Source organism: Salvelinus alpinus, chromosome 31 (assembly GCF_045679555.1).
Source record: "Salvelinus alpinus chromosome 31, SLU_Salpinus.1, whole genome shotgun sequence".
NCBI classification, from domain to species: domain Eukaryota; kingdom Metazoa; phylum Chordata; class Actinopteri; order Salmoniformes; family Salmonidae; genus Salvelinus; species Salvelinus alpinus.
Window position 1 is genome coordinate 24396104 of NC_092116.1, and position 19701 is coordinate 24415804.

Consider the following 19701-nt stretch of genomic DNA (forward strand, 5'->3'; position numbering starts at 1 on the left):
GTCCTTGTGTAATAATGGTAATTGTTTCATCTGGAATTGTTGTCATTTCTAACGTTGTTGTTTGATCTTCAAGGGTCGTTCCCGCCTCAGTTGTGGAGTCAGTTGGCTCTGCAGTTGTACTTTCAGTTCCCTGGGTAGATGAGAGTCCAACGGTAGTGGAAGATATTTGCCCGTCCGTGACTGCTGAAGTTAGTTCATTTGTAGTGGCAGGCTCACTGGTAATCGTCGAAGGTTGTGAGGGACTTGTTTCCGACGAGGTACTGGTTGAAGTTTCTGTTACACCTGAGGACATAGCTGTAGTTGTTTCCATTGTGTCTTTGGTTGATTCTGGTGTCATGGTCACTCCCGATGTTGAAAACGTAGCTTCCACAGTTGCACTTGTTAAACCAGCTGTGGTCGATGTTGATTCTTCAGCAGATGTGCTTGATTCAGAAGTTGTTGATGCCTCACTTGATGTTGAGGTACCAGCAGTGCTAGTTAGAGACTCACTTGTAACGTCAGAGGACACTGATGTGTGACCAGAAGTGATTGTGGGAGATGGGCTTGTCACAGTCTCTTGGCTAGCTGATGGTTCTTGTGTAACAATGGTAGTTGTTTCAGCTGGAATTGTTGTCATTTCTAATGTTGTTGTGTGATCTTCACGGGTTGTACCTGCTGCAGTTGTGGAGTCAGTTGAGCCTGCAGTTGTACTTTCAGTTCCCTGGGTAGATGAGAGTCCAACGGTAGTGGAAGATATTTGCCCGTCCGTGACTGCTGAAGTTAGTTCATTTGTAGTGGCAGGCTCACTGGTAATCGTCGAAGGTTGTGAGGGACTTGTTTCCGACGAGGTACTGGTTGAAGTTTCTGTTACACCTGAGGACATAGCTGTAGTTGTTTCCATTGTGTCTTTGGTTGATTCTGGTGTCATGGTCACTCCCGATGTTGAAAACGTAGCTTCCACAGTTGCACTTGTTAAACCAGCTGTGGTCGATGTTGATTCTTCAGCAGATGTGCTTGATTCAGAAGTTGTTGATGCCTCACTTGATGTTGAGGTACCAGCAGTGCTAGTTAGAGACTCACTTGTAACGTCAGAGGACACTGATGTGTGACCAGAAGTGATTGTGGGAGATGGGCTTGTCACAGTATCTGGGCTAGATGATGGTTTTTGTGTAACAATGGTAGTTGTTTCAGCTGGAATTGTTGTCATTTCTAATGTTGTTGTGTGATCTTCAAGGGTTGTACCTGCTGCAGTTGGGGAGTCAGTTGGCTCTGCAGTTGTACTTTCAGTTCCCTGGGTAGATGAGAGTCCAACGGTAGTGGAAGATATTTGTCCGTCCGTGACTGCTGAAGTTAGTTCATTCGTAGTGGCAGGCTCACTGGTAATCGTCGAAGGTTGTGAGGGACTTGTTTCCGACGAGGTACTGGTTGAAGTTTCTGTTACACCTGAGGACATAGCTGTAGTTGTTTCCATTGTGTCTTTGGTTGATTCTGGTGTCATGGTCACTCCCGATGTTGAAAACGTAGCTTCCACAGTTGCACTTGTTAAACCAGCTGCGGTCGATGTTGATTCTTCAGCAGATGTGCTTGATTCAGAAGTTGTTGTTGATGCCTCACTTGATGTTGAGGTACCAGCAGTGCTAGTTAGAGACTCACTTGTAACGTCAGAGGGCACTGATGTGTGACCAGAAGTGATTGTGGGAGATGGGCTTGTCACAGTCTCTTGGCTAGCTGATGGTTCTTGTGTAACAATGGTAATTGGTTCAGCTGGAATTGTTGTCATTTCTAATGTTGTTGTGTGATCTTCAAGGGTTGTACCTGCTGATGTTGGGGAGTCAGTTGGCTCTGCAGTTGTACTTTCAGTTCCCTGGGTAGATGAGAGTCCAACTGTAGTGGAAGATATTTGCCCGTCCGTGACTGCTGAAGTTAGTTCATTTGTAGTGGCAGGCTCACTGGTAATCGTAGAAGGTTGTGAGGGACTTGTTTCCGGCGAGGTACTGGTTGAAGTTTCTGTTACACCTGAGGACATAGCTGTAGTTGTTTCCATTGTGTCTTTGGTTGATTCTGGTGTCATGGTCACTCCCGATGTTGAAAAAGTAGCTCCCACAGTTGCACTTGTTAAACCAGCTGTGGTCGATGTTGATTCTTCAGCAGATGTCCTTGATTCAGAAGTTGTTGTTGATGCCTCACTTGATGTTGAGGTACCAGCAGTGCTAGTTAGAGACTCACTTGTAACGTCAGAGGGCACTGATGTGTGACCAGAAGTGATTGTGGGAGATGGGCTTGTCACAGTCTCTTGGCTAGCTGATGGTTCTTGTGTAACAATGGTAATTGGTTCAGCTGGAATTGTTGTCATTTCTAATGTAGTTGTGTGATCTTCAAGGGTTGTACCTGCTGATGTTGGGGAGTCAGTTGGCTCTGCAGTTGTACTTTCAGTTCCCTGGGTAGATGAGAGTCCAACGGTAGTGGAAGATATTTGCCCGTCCGTGACTGCTGAAGTTAGTTCATTCGTAGTGGCAGGCTCATTGGTAATCGTCGAAGGTTGTGAGGGACTGGTTTCCGGCGAGGTATTGGTTGAAGTTTCTGTTACACCTGAGGACATAGCTGTAGTTGTTTCCATTGTGTCTTTGGTTGATTCTGGTGTCATGGTCACTCCCGATGTTGAAAACGTAGCTTCACCAGTTGCACTTGTTAAACCAGCTGTGGTCGATGTCGATTCTTCAGCAGATGTGCTTGCTTCAGAAGTTGTTGTTGATGCCTCATTTGATGTTGAGGTACCAGCGGTGCTAGTTAGAGACTCACTTGTAACGTCAGAGTGCACTGATGTGTGACCCGAAGTGATTGTGTGAGATGGGCTTGTCACAGTTTCTGGGCTAGTTGATGGTTCTTGTGTAACAATGGTAGTTGTTTCAGCTGGAATTGTTGTCATTTCTAATGTTGTTGTGTGATCTTCACGGGTTGTACCTGCTGCAGTTGTGGAGTCAGTTGAGCCTGCAGTTGTACTTTCAGTTCCCTGGGTAGATGAGAGTCCAACGGTAGTGGAAGATATTTGCCCGTCCGTGACTGCTGAAGTTAGTTCATTTGTAGTGGCAGGCTCACTGGTAATCGTCGAAGGTTGTGAGGGACTTGTTTCCGACGAGGTACTGGTTGAAGTTTCTGTTACACCTGAGGACATAGCTGTAGTTGTTTCCATTGTGTCTTTGGTTGATTCTGGTGTCATGGTCACTCCCGATGTTGAAAACGTAGCTTCCACAGTTGCACTTGTTAAACCAGCTGTGGTCGATGTTGATTCTTCAGCAGATGTGCTTGATTCAGAAGTTGTTGATGCCTCACTTGATGTTGAGGTACCAGCAGTGCTAGTTAGAGACTCACTTGTAACGTCAGAGGACACTGATGTGTGACCAGAAGTGATTGTGGGAGATGGGCTTGTCACAGTTTCTTGGCTAGCTGATGGTTCTTGTGTAACAATGGTAGTTGTTTCAGCTGGAATTGTTGTCATTTCTAATGTTGTTGTGTGATCTTCAAGGGTTGTACCTGCTGCAGTTGGGGAGTCAGTTGGCTCTGCAGTTGTACTTTCAGTTCCCTGGGTAGATGAGAGTCCAACGGTAGTGGAAGATATTTGTCCGTCCGTGACTGCTGAAGTTAGTTCATTCGTAGTGGCAGGCTCACTGGTAATCGTCGAAGGTTGTGAGGGACTTGTTTCCGACGAGGTACTGGTTGAAGTTTCTGTTACACCTGAGGACATAGCTGTAGTTGTTTCCATTGTGTCTTTGGTTGATTCTGGTGTCATGGTCACTCCCGATGTTGAAAACGTAGCTTCCACAGTTGCACTTGTTAAACCAGCTGTGGTCGATGTTGATTCTTCAGCAGATGTGCTTGATTCAGAAGTTGTTGATGCCTCACTTGATGTTGAGGTACCAGCAGTGCTAGTTAGAGACTCACTTGTAACGTCAGAGGACACTGATGTGTGACCAGAAGTGATTGTGGGAGATGGGCTTGTCACAGTCTCTTGGCTAGCTGATGGTTCTTGTGTAACAATGGTAGTTGTTTCAGCTGGAATTGTTGTCATTTCTAATGTTGTTGTGTGATCTTCACGGGTTGTACCTGCTGCAGTTGTGGAGTCAGTTGAGCCTGCAGTTGTACTTTCAGTTCCCTGGGTAGATGAGAGTCCAACGGTAGTGGAAGATATTTGCCCGTCCGTGACTGCTGAAGTTAGTTCATTTGTAGTGGCAGGCTCACTGGTAATCGTCGAAGGTTGTGAGGGACTTGTTTCCGACGAGGTACTGGTTGAAGTTTCTGTTACACCTGAGGACATAGCTGTAGTTGTTTCCATTGTGTCTTTGGTTGATTCTGGTGTCATGGTCACTCCCGATGTTGAAAACGTAGCTTCCACAGTTGCACTTGTTAAACCAGCTGTGGTCGATGTTGATTCTTCAGCAGATGTGCTTGATTCAGAAGTTGTTGATGCCTCACTTGATGTTGAGGTACCAGCAGTGCTAGTTAGAGACTCACTTGTAACGTCAGAGGACACTGATGTGTGACCAGAAGTGATTGTGGGAGATGGGCTTGTCACAGTTTCTTGGCTAGCTGATGGTTCTTGTGTAACAATGGTAGTTGTTTCAGCTGGAATTGTTGTCATTTCTAATGTTGTTGTGTGATCTTCAAGGGTTGTACCTGCTGCAGTTGGGGAGTCAGTTGGCTCTGCAGTTGTACTTTCAGTTCCCTGGGTAGATGAGAGTCCAACGGTAGTGGAAGATATTTGTCCGTCCGTGACTGCTGAAGTTAGTTCATTCGTAGTGGCAGGCTCACTGGTAATCGTCGAAGGTTGTGAGGGACTTGTTTCCGACGAGGTACTGGTTGAAGTTTCTGTTACACCTGAGGACATAGCTGTAGTTGTTTCCATTGTGTCTTTGGTTGATTCTGGTGTCATGGTCACTCCCGATGTTGAAAACGTAGCTTCCACAGTTGCACTTGTTAAACCAGCTGTGGTCGATGTTGATTCTTCAGCAGATGTGCTTGATTCAGAAGTTGTTGATGCCTCACTTGATGTTGAGGTACCAGCAGTGCTAGTTAGAGACTCACTTGTAACGTCAGAGGACACTGATGTGTGACCAGAAGTGATTGTGTGAGATGGGCTTGTCACAGTATCTGGGCTAGATGATGGTTTTTGTGTAACAATGGTAGTTGTTTCAGCTGGAATTGTTGTCATTTCTAATGTTGTTGTGTGATCTTCAAGGGTTGTACCTGCTGCAGTTGGGGAGTCAGTTGGCTCTGCAGTTGTACTTTCAGTTCCCTGGGTAGATGAGAGTCCAACGGTAGTGGAAGATATTTGTCCGTCCGTGACTGCTGAAGTTAGTTCATTCGTAGTGGCAGGCTCACTGGTAATCGTCGAAGGTTGTGAGGGACTTGTTTCCGACGAGGTACTGGTTGAAGTTTCTGTTACACCTGAGGACATAGCTGTAGTTGTTTCCATTGTGTCTTTGGTTGATTCTGGTGTCATGGTCACTCCCGATGTTGAAAACGTAGCTTCCACAGTTGCACTTGTTAAACCAGCTGCGGTCGATGTTGATTCTTCAGCAGATGTGCTTGATTCAGAAGTTGTTGTTGATGCCTCACTTGATGTTGAGGTACCAGCAGTGCTAGTTAGAGACTCACTTGTAACGTCAGAGGGCACTGATGTGTGACCAGAAGTGATTGTGGGAGATGGGCTTGTCACAGTCTCTTGGCTAGCTGATGGTTCTTGTGTAACAATGGTAATTGGTTCAGCTGGAATTGTTGTCATTTCTAATGTTGTTGTGTGATCTTCAAGGGTTGTACCTGCTGATGTTGGGGAGTCAGTTGGCTCTGCAGTTGTACTTTCAGTTCCCTGGGTAGATGAGAGTCCAACTGTAGTGGAAGATATTTGCCCGTCCGTGACTGCTGAAGTTAGTTCATTTGTAGTGGCAGGCTCACTGGTAATCGTAGAAGGTTGTGAGGGACTTGTTTCCGGCGAGGTACTGGTTGAAGTTTCTGTTACACCTGAGGACATAGCTGTAGTTGTTTCCATTGTGTCTTTGGTTGATTCTGGTGTCATGGTCACTCCCGATGTTGAAAAAGTAGCTCCCACAGTTGCACTTGTTAAACCAGCTGTGGTCGATGTTGATTCTTCAGCAGATGTCCTTGATTCAGAAGTTGTTGTTGATGCCTCACTTGATGTTGAGGTACCAGCAGTGCTAGTTAGAGACTCACTTGTAACGTCAGAGGGCACTGATGTGTGACCAGAAGTGATTGTGGGAGATGGGCTTGTCACAGTCTCTTGGCTAGCTGATGGTTCTTGTGTAACAATGGTAATTGGTTCAGCTGGAATTGTTGTCATTTCTAATGTAGTTGTGTGATCTTCAAGGGTTGTACCTGCTGATGTTGGGGAGTCAGTTGGCTCTGCAGTTGTACTTTCAGTTCCCTGGGTAGATGAGAGTCCAACGGTAGTGGAAGATATTTGCCCGTCCGTGACTGCTGAAGTTAGTTCATTCGTAGTGGCAGGCTCATTGGTAATCGTCGAAGGTTGTGAGGGACTGGTTTCCGGCGAGGTATTGGTTGAAGTTTCTGTTACACCTGAGGACATAGCTGTAGTTGTTTCCATTGTGTCTTTGGTTGATTCTGGTGTCATGGTCACTCCCGATGTTGAAAACGTAGCTTCACCAGTTGCACTTGTTAAACCAGCTGTGGTCGATGTCGATTCTTCAGCAGATGTGCTTGCTTCAGAAGTTGTTGTTGATGCCTCATTTGATGTTGAGGTACCAGCGGTGCTAGTTAGAGACTCACTTGTAACGTCAGAGTGCACTGATGTGTGACCCGAAGTGATTGTGTGAGATGGGCTTGTCACAGTTTCTGGGCTAGTTGATGGTTCTTGTGTAACAATGGTAGTTGTTTCAGCTGGAATTGTTGTCATTTCTAATGTTGTTGTGTGATCTTCACGGGTTGTACCTGCTGCAGTTGTGGAGTCAGTTGAGCCTGCAGTTGTACTTTCAGTTCCCTGGGTAGATGAGAGTCCAACGGTAGTGGAAGATATTTGCCCGTCCGTGACTGCTGAAGTTAGTTCATTTGTAGTGGCAGGCTCACTGGTAATCGTCGAAGGTTGTGAGGGACTTGTTTCCGACGAGGTACTGGTTGAAGTTTCTGTTACACCTGAGGACATAGCTGTAGTTGTTTCCATTGTGTCTTTGGTTGATTCTGGTGTCATGGTCACTCCCGATGTTGAAAACGTAGCTTCCACAGTTGCACTTGTTAAACCAGCTGTGGTCGATGTTGATTCTTCAGCAGATGTGCTTGATTCAGAAGTTGTTGATGCCTCACTTGATGTTGAGGTACCAGCAGTGCTAGTTAGAGACTCACTTGTAACGTCAGAGGACACTGATGTGTGACCAGAAGTGATTGTGGGAGATGGGCTTGTCACAGTTTCTTGGCTAGCTGATGGTTCTTGTGTAACAATGGTAGTTGTTTCAGCTGGAATTGTTGTCATTTCTAATGTTGTTGTGTGATCTTCAAGGGTTGTACCTGCTGCAGTTGGGGAGTCAGTTGGCTCTGCAGTTGTACTTTCAGTTCCCTGGGTAGATGAGAGTCCAACGGTAGTGGAAGATATTTGTCCGTCCGTGACTGCTGAAGTTAGTTCATTCGTAGTGGCAGGCTCACTGGTAATCGTCGAAGGTTGTGAGGGACTTGTTTCCGACGAGGTACTGGTTGAAGTTTCTGTTACACCTGAGGACATAGCTGTAGTTGTTTCCATTGTGTCTTTGGTTGATTCTGGTGTCATGGTCACTCCCGATGTTGAAAACGTAGCTTCCACAGTTGCACTTGTTAAACCAGCTGTGGTCGATGTTGATTCTTCAGCAGATGTGCTTGATTCAGAAGTTGTTGATGCCTCACTTGATGTTGAGGTACCAGCAGTGCTAGTTAGAGACTCACTTGTAACGTCAGAGGACACTGATGTGTGACCAGAAGTGATTGTGGGAGATGGGCTTGTCACAGTATCTGGGCTAGATGATGGTTTTTGTGTAACAATGGTAGTTGTTTCAGCTGGAATTGTTGTCATTTCTAATGTTGTTGTGTGATCTTCAAGGGTTGTACCTGCTGCAGTTGGGGAGTCAGTTGGCTCTGCAGTTGTACTTTCAGTTCCCTGGGTAGATGAGAGTCCAACGGTAGTGGAAGATATTTGTCCGTCCGTGACTGCTGAAGTTAGTTCATTCGTAGTGGCAGGCTCACTGGTAATCGTCGAAGGTTGTGAGGGACTTGTTTCCGACGAGGTACTGGTTGAAGTTTCTGTTACACCTGAGGACATAGCTGTAGTTGTTTCCATTGTGTCTTTGGTTGATTCTGGTGTCATGGTCACTCCCGATGTTGAAAACGTAGCTTCCACAGTTGCACTTGTTAAACCAGCTGTGGTCGATGTCGATTCTTCAGCAGATGTGCTTGCTTCAGAAGTTGTTGTTGATGCCTCATTTGATGTTGAGGTACCAGCGGTGCTAGTTAGAGACTCACTTGTAACGTCAGAGTGCACTGATGTGTGACCCGAAGTGATTGTGTGAGATGGGCTTGTCACAGTTTCTGGGCTAGTTGATGGTTCTTGTGTAACAATGGTAGTTGTTTCAGCTGGAATTGTTGTCATTTCTAATGTTGTTGTGTGATCTTCACGGGTTGTACCTGCTGCAGTTGTGGAGTCAGTTGAGCCTGCAGTTGTACTTTCAGTTCCCTGGGTAGATGAGAGTCCAACGGTAGTGGAAGATATTTGCCCGTCCGTGACTGCTGAAGTTAGTTCATTTGTAGTGGCAGGCTCACTGGTAATCGTCGAAGGTTGTGAGGGACTTGTTTCCGACGAGGTACTGGTTGAAGTTTCTGTTACACCTGAGGACATAGCTGTAGTTGTTTCCATTGTGTCTTTGGTTGATTCTGGTGTCATGGTCACTCCCGATGTTGAAAACGTAGCTTCCACAGTTGCACTTGTTAAACCAGCTGTGGTCGATGTTGATTCTTCAGCAGATGTGCTTGATTCAGAAGTTGTTGATGCCTCACTTGATGTTGAGGTACCAGCAGTGCTAGTTAGAGACTCACTTGTAACGTCAGAGGACACTGATGTGTGACCAGAAGTGATTGTGGGAGATGGGCTTGTCACAGTTTCTTGGCTAGCTGATGGTTCTTGTGTAACAATGGTAGTTGTTTCAGCTGGAATTGTTGTCATTTCTAATGTTGTTGTGTGATCTTCAAGGGTTGTACCTGCTGCAGTTGGGGAGTCAGTTGGCTCTGCAGTTGTACTTTCAGTTCCCTGGGTAGATGAGAGTCCAACGGTAGTGGAAGATATTTGTCCGTCCGTGACTGCTGAAGTTAGTTCATTCGTAGTGGCAGGCTCACTGGTAATCGTCGAAGGTTGTGAGGGACTTGTTTCCGACGAGGTACTGGTTGAAGTTTCTGTTACACCTGAGGACATAGCTGTAGTTGTTTCCATTGTGTCTTTGGTTGATTCTGGTGTCATGGTCACTCCCGATGTTGAAAACGTAGCTTCCACAGTTGCACTTGTTAAACCAGCTGTGGTCGATGTTGATTCTTCAGCAGATGTGCTTGATTCAGAAGTTGTTGATGCCTCACTTGATGTTGAGGTACCAGCAGTGCTAGTTAGAGACTCACTTGTAACGTCAGAGGACACTGATGTGTGACCAGAAGTGATTGTGGGAGATGGGCTTGTCACAGTATCTGGGCTAGATGATGGTTTTTGTGTAACAATGGTAGTTGTTTCAGCTGGAATTGTTGTCATTTCTAATGTTGTTGTGTGATCTTCAAGGGTTGTACCTGCTGCAGTTGGGGAGTCAGTTGGCTCTGCAGTTGTACTTTCAGTTCCCTGGGTAGATGAGAGTCCAACGGTAGTGGAAGATATTTGTCCGTCCGTGACTGCTGAAGTTAGTTCATTCGTAGTGGCAGGCTCACTGGTAATCGTCGAAGGTTGTGAGGGACTTGTTTCCGACGAGGTACTGGTTGAAGTTTCTGTTACACCTGAGGACATAGCTGTAGTTGTTTCCATTGTGTCTTTGGTTGATTCTGGTGTCATGGTCACTCCCGATGTTGAAAACGTAGCTTCCACAGTTGCACTTGTTAAACCAGCTGTGGTCGATGTTGATTCTTCAGCAGATGTGCTTGATTCAGAAGTTGTTGATGCCTCACTTGATGTTGAGGTACCAGCAGTGCTAGTTAGAGACTCACTTGTAACGTCAGAGGACACTGATGTGTGACCAGAAGTGATTGTGGGAGATGGGCTTGTCACAGTCTCTTGGCTAGCTGATGGTTCTTGTGTAACAATGGTAGTTGTTTCAGCTGGAATTGTTGTCATTTCTAATGTTGTTGTGTGATCTTCAAGGGTTGTACCTGCTGCAGTTGGGGAGTCAGTTGGCTCTGCAGTTGTACTTTCAGTTCCCTGGGTAGATGAGAGTCCAACGGTAGTGGAAGATATTTGTCCGTCCGTGACTGCTGAAGTTAGTTCATTCGTAGTGGCAGGCTCACTGGTAATCGTCGAAGGTTGTGAGGGACTTGTTTCCGACGAGGTACTGGTTGAAGTTTCTGTTACACCTGAGGACATAGCTGTAGTTGTTTCCATTGTGTCTTTGGTTGATTCTGGTGTCATGGTCACTCCCGATGTTGAAAACGTAGCTTCACCAGTTGCACTTGTTAAACCAACTGTGGTCGATGTTGATTCTTCAGCAGATGTGCTTGATTCAGAAGTTGTTGTTGATGCCTCACTTGATGTTGAGGTACCAGCAGTGCTAGTTAGAGACTCACTTGTAACGTCAGAGGGCACTGATGTGTGACCCGAAGTGATTGTGTGAGATGGGCTTGTCACAGTTTCTGGGCTAGTTGATGGTTCTTGTGTAACAGTGGTAGTTGTTTCAGCTGGAATTGTTGTCATTTCTAATGTTGTTGTGTGATCTTCACGGGTTGTACCTGCTGCAGTTGTGGAGTCAGTTGGGCCTGCAGTTGTACTTTCAGTTCCCTGGGTAGATGAGAGTCCATCTGTAGTGGAAGATATTTGCCCGTCCGTGACTGCTGAAGTTAGTTCATTTGTAGTGGCAGGCTCACTGGTAATCGTCGAAGGTTGTGAGGGACTTGTTTCCGGCGAGGTACTGGTTGAAGTTTCTGTTACACCTGAGGACATAGCTGTAGTTGTTTCCATTGTGTCTTTGGTTGATTCTGGTGTCATGGTCACTCCCGATGTTGAAAAAGTAGCTCCCACAGTTGCACTTGTTAAACTAGCTGTGGTCGATGTCGATTCTTCAGCAGATGTGCTTGCTTCAGAATTTGTTGTTGATGCCTCACTTGATGTTGAGGTACCAGCAGTGCTAGTTAGAGACTCACTTGTAACGTCAGAGGGCACTGATGTGTGACCCGAAGTGATTGTGTGAGATGGGCTTGTCACAGTTTCTGGGCTATTTGATGGTTCTTGTGTAACAATGGTAGTTGTTTCAGCTGGAATTGTTGTAATTTCTAATGTTGTTGTGTGATCTTCACGGGTTGTACCTGCTGCAGTTGTGGAGTCAGTTGGCTCTGCAGTTGTACTTTCAGTTCCCTGGGTAGATGAGAGTCCAACTGTAGTGGAAGATATTTGCCCATCCGTAACTGCTGAAGTTAGTTCGTTTGCAGTGGCAGGCTCACTGGTAATCGTAGAAGGTTGTGAGGGACTTGTTTCCGGCGAGGTACTGGTTGAAGTTTCTGTTACACCTGAGGACATAGCTGTAGTTGTGTCCATTGTGTCTTTGGTTGATTCTGGTGTCATGGTCACTCCCGATGTTGAAAATGTAGCTCCCACAGTTGCACTTGTTAAACCAGCTGTGGTCAATGTCGATTCTTCAGCAGATGTGCTTGCTTCAGAAGTTGTTGTTGATGCCTCACTTGATGTTGAGGTACCAGCAGTGCTAGTTAGAGACTCACTTGTAACGTCAGAGGGCACTGATGTGTGACCAGAAGTGATTGTGTGAGATGGGCTTGTCACAGTTTCTAGGCTAGTTGATGGTTCTTGTGTAACAATGGTAGTTGTTTCAGCTGGAATTGTTGTCATTTCTAATGTTGTTGTGTGATCTTCACGGGTTGTACCTGCTGCAGTTGTGGAGTCAGTTGGCTCTGCAGTTGTACTTTCAGTTCCCTGGGTAGATGAGAGTCCAACTGTAGTGGAAGATATTTGCCCGTCCGTGACTGCTGAAGTTAGTTCATTTGTAGTGGCAGGCTCACTGGTAATCGTAGAAGGTTGTGAGGGACTTGTTACCGGCGAGGTACTGGTTGAAGTTTCTGTTACACCTGAGGACATAGCTGTAGTTGTTTCTATTGTGTCTTTGGTTGATTCTGGTGTCATGGTCACTCCCGATGTTGAAAACGTAGCTCCCACAGTTGCACTTGTTAAACCAGCTGTGGTCGATGTCGATTCTTCAGCAGATGTGCTTGCTTCAGAAGTTGTTGTTGATGCCTCACTTGATGTTGAGGTACCAGCAGTGCTAGTTAGAGACTCACTTGTAACGTCAGAGTGCACTGATGTGTGACCCGAAGTGATTGTGTGAGATGGGCTTGTCACAGTTTCTGGGCTAGTTGATGGTTCTTGTGTAACAATGGTAGTTGTTTCAGCTGGAATTGTTGTCATTTCTAATGTTGTTGTGTGATCTTCACGGGTTGTACCCGCTGCAGTTGTGGAGTCAGTTGGCTCTGCAGTTGTACTTTCAGTTCCCTGGGTAGATGAGAGTCCAACGGTAGTGGAAGATATTTGCCCTCCCGTGACTGCTGAAGATAGTTCATTTGTAGTGGCAGGCTCACTGGTAATCGTAGAAGGTTGTGAGGGACTTGTTTCCGGCGAGGTGCTGGTTGAAGTTTCTGTTACACCTGAGGACATAGCTGTAGTTGTTTCCATTGTGTCTTTGGTTGATTCTGGTGTCATGGTCACTCCCGATGTTGAAAAAGTAGCTCCCACAGTTGCACTTGTTAAACCAGCTGTGGTCGATGTTGATTCTTCAGCAGATGTCCTTGATTCAGAAGTTGTTGTTGATGCCTCACTTGATGTTGAGGTACCAGCAGTGCTAGTTAGAGACTCACTTGTAACGTCAGAGGGCACTGATGTGTGACCAGAAGTGATTGTGGGAGATGGGCTTGTCACAGTCTCTTGGCTAGCTGATGGTTCTTGTGTAACAATGGTAATTGGTTCAGCTGGAATTGTTGTCATTTCTAATGTAGTTGTGTGATCTTCACGGGTTGTACCTGCTGCAGTTGTGGAGTCAGTTGGCTCTGCAGTTGTACTTTCAGTTCCCTGGGTAGATGAGAGTCCAACTGTAGTGGAAGATATTTGCCCGTCCGTGACTGCTGAAGTTAGTTCATTTGTAGTGGCAGGCTCACTGGTAATCGTAGAAGGTTGTGAGGGACTTGTTACCGGCGAGGTACTGGTTGAAGTTTCTGTTACACCTGAGGACATAGCTGTAGTTGTTTCTATTGTGTCTTTGGTTGATTCTGGTGTCATGGTCACTCCCGATGTTGAAAAAGTAGCTCCCACAGTTGCACTTGTTAAACCAGCTGTGGTCGATGTTGATTCTTCAGCAGATGTCCTTGATTCAGAAGTTGTTGTTGATGCCTCACTTGATGTTGAGGTACCAGCAGTGCTAGTTAGAGACTCACTTGTAACGTCAGAGGGCACTGATGTGTGACCAGAAGTGATTGTGGGAGATGGGCTTGTCACAGTCTCTTGGCTAGCTGATGGTTCTTGTGTAACAATGGTAATTGGTTCAGCTGGAATTGTTGTCATTTCTAATGTAGTTGTGTGATCTTCAAGGGTTGTACCTGCTGATGTTGGGGAGTCAGTTGGCTCTGCAGTTGTACTTTCAGTTCCCTGGGTAGATGAGAGTCCAACGGTAGTGGAAGATATTTGCCCGTCCGTGACTGCTGAAGTTAGTTCATTCGTAGTGGCAGGCTCATTGGTAATCGTCGAAGGTTGTGAGGGACTGGTTTCCGGCGAGGTATTGGTTGAAGTTTCTGTTACACCTGAGGACATAGCTGTAGTTGTTTCCATTGTGTCTTTGGTTGATTCTGGTGTCATGGTCACTCCCGATGTTGAAAACGTAGCTTCACCAGTTGCACTTGTTAAACCAGCTGTGGTCGATGTCGATTCTTCAGCAGATGTGCTTGCTTCAGAAGTATGTTGTTGATGCCTCATTTGATGTTGAGGTACCAGCGGTGCTAGTTAGAGACTCACTTGTAACGTCAGAGTGCACTGATGTGTGACCCGAAGTGATTGTGTGAGATGGGCTTGTCACAGTTTCTGGGCTAGTTGATGGTTCTTGTGTAACAATGGTAGTTGTTTCAGCTGGAATTGTTGTCATTTCTAATGTTGTTGTGTGATCTTCACGGGTTGTACCTGCTGCAGTTGTGGAGTCAGTTGAGCCTGCAGTTGTACTTTCAGTTCCCTGGGTAGATGAGAGTCCAACGGTAGTGGAAGATATTTGCCCGTCCGTGACTGCTGAAGTTAGTTCATTTGTAGTGGCAGGCTCACTGGTAATCGTAGAAGGTTGTGAGGGACTTGTTTCCGGCGAGGTACTGGTTGAAGTTTCTGTTACACCTGAGGACATAGCTGTAGTTGTTTCCATTGTGTGTTTGGTTGATTCTGGTGTCATGGTCACTCCCGATGTTGAAAAAGTAGCTCCCACAGTTGCACTTGTTAAACCAGCTGTGGTCGATGTTGATTCTTCAGCAGATGTGCTTGCTTCAGAAGTTGTTGTTGATGCCTCACTTGATGTTGAGGTACCAGCAGTGCTAGTTAGAGACTCACTTGTAACGTCAGAGGGCACTGATGTGTGACCAGAAGTGATTGTGTGAGATGGGCTTGTCACAGTTTCTGGGCTAGTTGATGGTTCTTGTGTAACAGTGGTAGTTGTTTCAGCTGGAATTGTTGTCATTTCTAATGTTGTTGTGTGATCTTCACGGGTTGTACCTGCTGCAGTTGTGGAGTCAGTTGGGCCTGCAGTTGTACTTTCAGTTCCCTGGGTAGATGAGAGTCCAACTGTAGTGGAAGATATTTGCCCGTCCGTGACTGCTGAAGTTAGTTCATTTGTAGTGGCAGGCTCACTGGTAATCGTCGAAGGTTGTGAGGGACTTGTTTCCGGCGAGGTACTGGTTGAAGTTTCTGTTACACCTGAGGACATAGCTGTAGTTGTTTCCATTGTGTCTTTGGTTGATTCTGGTGTCATGGTCACTCCCGATGTTGAAAACGTAGCTCCCACAGTTGCACTTGTTAAACCAGCTGTGGTCGATGTCGATTCTTCAGCAGATGTGCTTGCTTCAGAAGTTGTTGTTGATGCCTCACTTGATGTTGAGGTACCAGCAGTGCTAGTTAGAGACTCACTTGTAACGTCAGAGGGCACTGATGTGTGACCCGAAGTGATTGTGTGAGATGGGCTTGTCACAGTTTCTGGGCTAGTTGATGGTTCTTGTGTAACAATGGTAGTTGTTTCAGCTGGAATTGTTGTCATTTCTAATGTTGTTGTGTGATCTTCACGGGTTGTACCTGCTGCAGTTGTGGAGTCAGTTGGCTCTGCAGTTGTACTTTCAGTTCCCTGGGTAGATGAGAGTCCAACGGTAGTGGAAGATATTTGCCCGTCCGTGACTGCTGAAGTTAGTTCATTTGTAGTGGCAGGCTCACTGGTAATCGTAGAAGGTTGTGAGGGACTTGTTTCCGGCGAGGTACTGGTTGAAGTTTCTGTTACACCTGAGGACATAGCTGTAGTTGTTTCTATTGTGTCTTTGGTTGATTCTGGTGTCATGGTCACTCCCGATGTTGAAAACGTAGCTCCCACAGTTGCACTTGTTAAACCAGCTGTGGTCGATGTCGATTCTTCAGCAGATGTGCTTGCTTCAGAAGTTGTTGTTGATGCCTCACTTGATGTTGAGGTACCAGCAGTGCTAGTTAGAGACTCACTTGTAACGTCAGAGGGCACTGATGTGTGACCAGAAGTGATTGTGGGAGATGGGCTTGTCACAGTCTCTTGGCTAGCTGATGGTTCTTGTGTAACAATGGTAATTGGTTCAGCTGGAATTGTTGTCATTTCTAATGTAGTTGTGTGATCTTCAAGGGTTGTACCTGCTGATGTTGGGGAGTCAGTTGGCTCTGCAGTTGTACTTTCAGTTCCCTGGGTAGATGAGAGTCCAACGGTAGTGGAAGATATTTGCCCGTCCGTGACTGCTGAAGTTAGTTCATTCGTAGTGGCAGGCTCATTGGTAATCGTCGAAGGTTGTGAGGGACTGGTTTCCGGCGAGGTATTGGTTGAAGTTTCTGTTACACCTGAGGACATAGCTGTAGTTGTTTCCATTGTGTCTTTGGTTGATTCTGGTGTCATGGTCACTCCCGATGTTGAAAACGTAGCTTCACCAGTTGCACTTGTTAAACCAGCTGTGGTCGATGTCGATTCTTCAGCAGATGTGCTTGCTTCAGAAGTATTTGTTGATGCCTCATTTGATGTTGAGGTACCAGCGGTGCTAGTTAGAGACTCACTTGTAACGTCAGAGTGCACTGATGTGTGACCCGAAGTGATTGTGTGAGATGGGCTTGTCACAGTTTCTGGGCTAGTTGATGGTTCTTGTGTAACAATGGTAGTTGTTTCAGCTGGAATTGTTGTCATTTCTAATGTTGTTGTGTGATCTTCACGGGTTGTACCCGCTGCAGTTGTGGAGTCAGTTGGCTCTGCAGTTGTACTTTCAGTTCCCTGGGTAGATGAGAGTCCAACGGTAGTGGAAGATATTTGCCCGTCCGTGACTGCTGAAGTTAGTTCATTTGTAGTGGCAGGCTCACTGGTAATCGTAGAAGGTTGTGAGGGACTTGTTTCCGGCGAGGTACTGGTTGAAGTTTCTGTTACACCTGAGGACATAGCTGTAGTTGTTTCCATTGTGTCTTTGGTTGATTCTGGTGTCATGGTCACTCCCGATGTTGAAAATGTAGCTCCCACAGTTGAACTTGTTAAACTAGCTGTGGTCGATGTCGATTCTTCAGCAGATGTGCTCGCTTCAGAAGTTGTTGTTGATGCCTCACTTGATGTTGAGGTACCAGCAGTGCTAGTTAGAGACTCACTTGTAACGTCAGAGGGCACTGATGTGTGACCCGAAGTGATTGTGTGAGATGGGCTTGTCACAGTTTCTGGGCTAGTTGATGGTTCTTGTGTAACAATGGTAGTTGTTTCAGCTGGAATTGTTGTCATTTCTAATGTTGTTGTGTGATCTTCACGGGTTGTACCTGCTGCAGTTGTGGAGTCAGTTGGCTCTGCAGTTGTACTTTCAGTTCCCTGGGTAGATGAGAGTCCAACGGTAGTGGAAGATATTTGCCCATCCGTGACTGCTGAAGTTAGTTCATTTGTAGTGGCAGGCTCACTGGTAATCGTCGAAGGTTGTGAGGAACTTGTTTCCGGCGAGGTACTGGTTGAAGTTTCTGTTACACCTGAGGACATAGCTGTAGTTGTTTCCATTGTGTCTTTGGTTGATTCTGGTGTCATGGTCACTCCCGATGTTGAAAAAGTAGCTCCCACAGTTGCACTTGTTAAACTAGCTGTGGTCGATGTCGATTCTTCAGCAGATGTGCTTGCTTCAGAAGTTGTTGTTGATGCCTCACTTGATGTTGAGGTACCAGCAGTGCTAGTTAGAGACTCACTTGTAACGTCAGAGGGCACTGATGTGTGACCAGAAGTGATTGTGTGAGATGGGCTTGTCACAGTTTCTGGGCTAGTTGATGGTTCTTGTGTAACAGTGGTAGTTGTTTCAGCTGGAATTGTTGTCATTTCTAATGTTGTTGTGTGATCTTCACGGGTTGTACCTGCTGCAGTTGTGGAGTCAGTTGGGCCTGCAGTTGTACTTTCAGTTCCCTGGGTAGATGAGAGTCCATCTGTAGTGGAAGATATTTGCCCGTCCGTGACTGCTGAAGTTAGTTCATTTGTAGTGGCAGGCTCACTGGTAATCGTCGAAGGTTGTGAGGGACTTGTTTCCGGCGAGGTACTGGTTGAAGTTTCTGTTACACCTGAGGACATAGCTGTAGTTGTTTCCATTGTGTCTTTGGTTGATTCTGGTGTCATGGTCACTCCCGATGTTGAAAACGTAGCTCCCACAGTTGCACTTGTTAAACCAGCTGTGGTCGATGTCGATTCTTCAGCAGATGTGCTTGCTTCAGAAGTTGTTGTTGATGCCTCACTTGATGTTGAGGTACCAGCAGTGCTAGTTAGAGACTCACTTGTAACGTCAGAGGGCACTGATGTGTGACCCGAAGTGATTGTGTGAGATGGGCTTGTCACAGTTTCTGGGCTAGTTGATGGTTCTTGTGTAACAATGGTAGTTGTTTCAGCTGGAATTGTTGTCATTTCTAATGTTGTTGTGTGATCTTCACGGGTTGTACCTGCTGCAGTTGTGGAGTCAGTTGGCTCTGCAGTTGTACTTTCAGTTCCCTGGGTAGATGAGAGTCCAACTGTAGTGGAAGATATTTGCCCGTCCGTGACTGCTGAAGTTAGTTCATTTGTAGTGGCAGGCTCACTGGTAATCGTAGAAGGTTGTGAGGGACTTGTTTCCGGCGAGGTACTGGTTGAAGTTTCTGTTACACCTGAGGACATAGCTGTAGTTGTTTCCATTGTGTCTTTGGTTGATTCTGGTGTCATGGTCACTCCCGATGTTGAAAATGTAGCTCCCACAGTTGCACTTGTTAAACCAGCTGTGGTCGATGTCGATTCTTCAGCAGATGTGCTTGCTTCAGAAGTTGTTGTTGATGCCTCACTTGATGTTGAGGTACCAGCAGTGCTAGTTAGAGACTCACTTGTAACGTCAGAGGGCACTGATGTGTGACCCGAAGTGATTGTGTGAGATGGGCTTGTCACAGTTTCTGGGCTAGTTGATGGTTCTTGTGTAACAATGGTAGTTGTTTCAGCTGGAATTGTTGTCATTTCTAATGTTGTTGTGTGATCTTCACGGGTTGTACCTGCTGCAGTTGTGGAGTCAGTTGGCTCTGCAGTTGTACTTTCAGTTCCCTGGGTAGATGAGAGTCCAACGGTAGTGGAAGATATTTGCCCATCCGTGACTGCTGAAGTTAGTTCATTTGTAGTGGCAGGCTCACTGGTAATCGTCGAAGGTTGTGAGGGACTTGTTTCCGGCGAGGTACTGGTTGAAGTTTCTGTTACACCTGAGGACATAGCTGTAGTTGTTTGCATTGTGTCTTTGGTTGATTCTGGTGTCATGGTCACTCCCGATGTTGAAAATGTAGCTCCCACAGTTGCACTTGTTAAACCAGCTGTGGTCGATGTCGATTCTTCAGCAGATGTGCTTGCTTCAGAAGTTGTTGTTGATGCCTCACTTGATGTTGAGGTACCAGCAGTGCTAGTTAGAGACTCACTTGTAACGTCAGAGGGCACTGATGTGTGACCCGAAGTGATTGTGTGAGATGGGCTTGTCACAGTTTCTGGGCTAGTTGATGGTTCTTGTGTAACAATGGTAGTTGTTTCAGCTGGAATTGTTGTCATTTCTAATGTTGTTGTGTGATCTTCACGGGTTGTACCTGCTGCAGTTGTGGAGTCAGTTGGCTCTGCAGTTGTACTTTCAGTTCCCTGGGTAGATGAGAGTCCAACTGTAGTGGAAGATATTTGCCCATCCGTGACTGCTGAAGTTAGTTCATTTGTACTGGCAGGCTCACTGGTAATCGTAGAAGGTTGTGAGGGACTTGTTTCC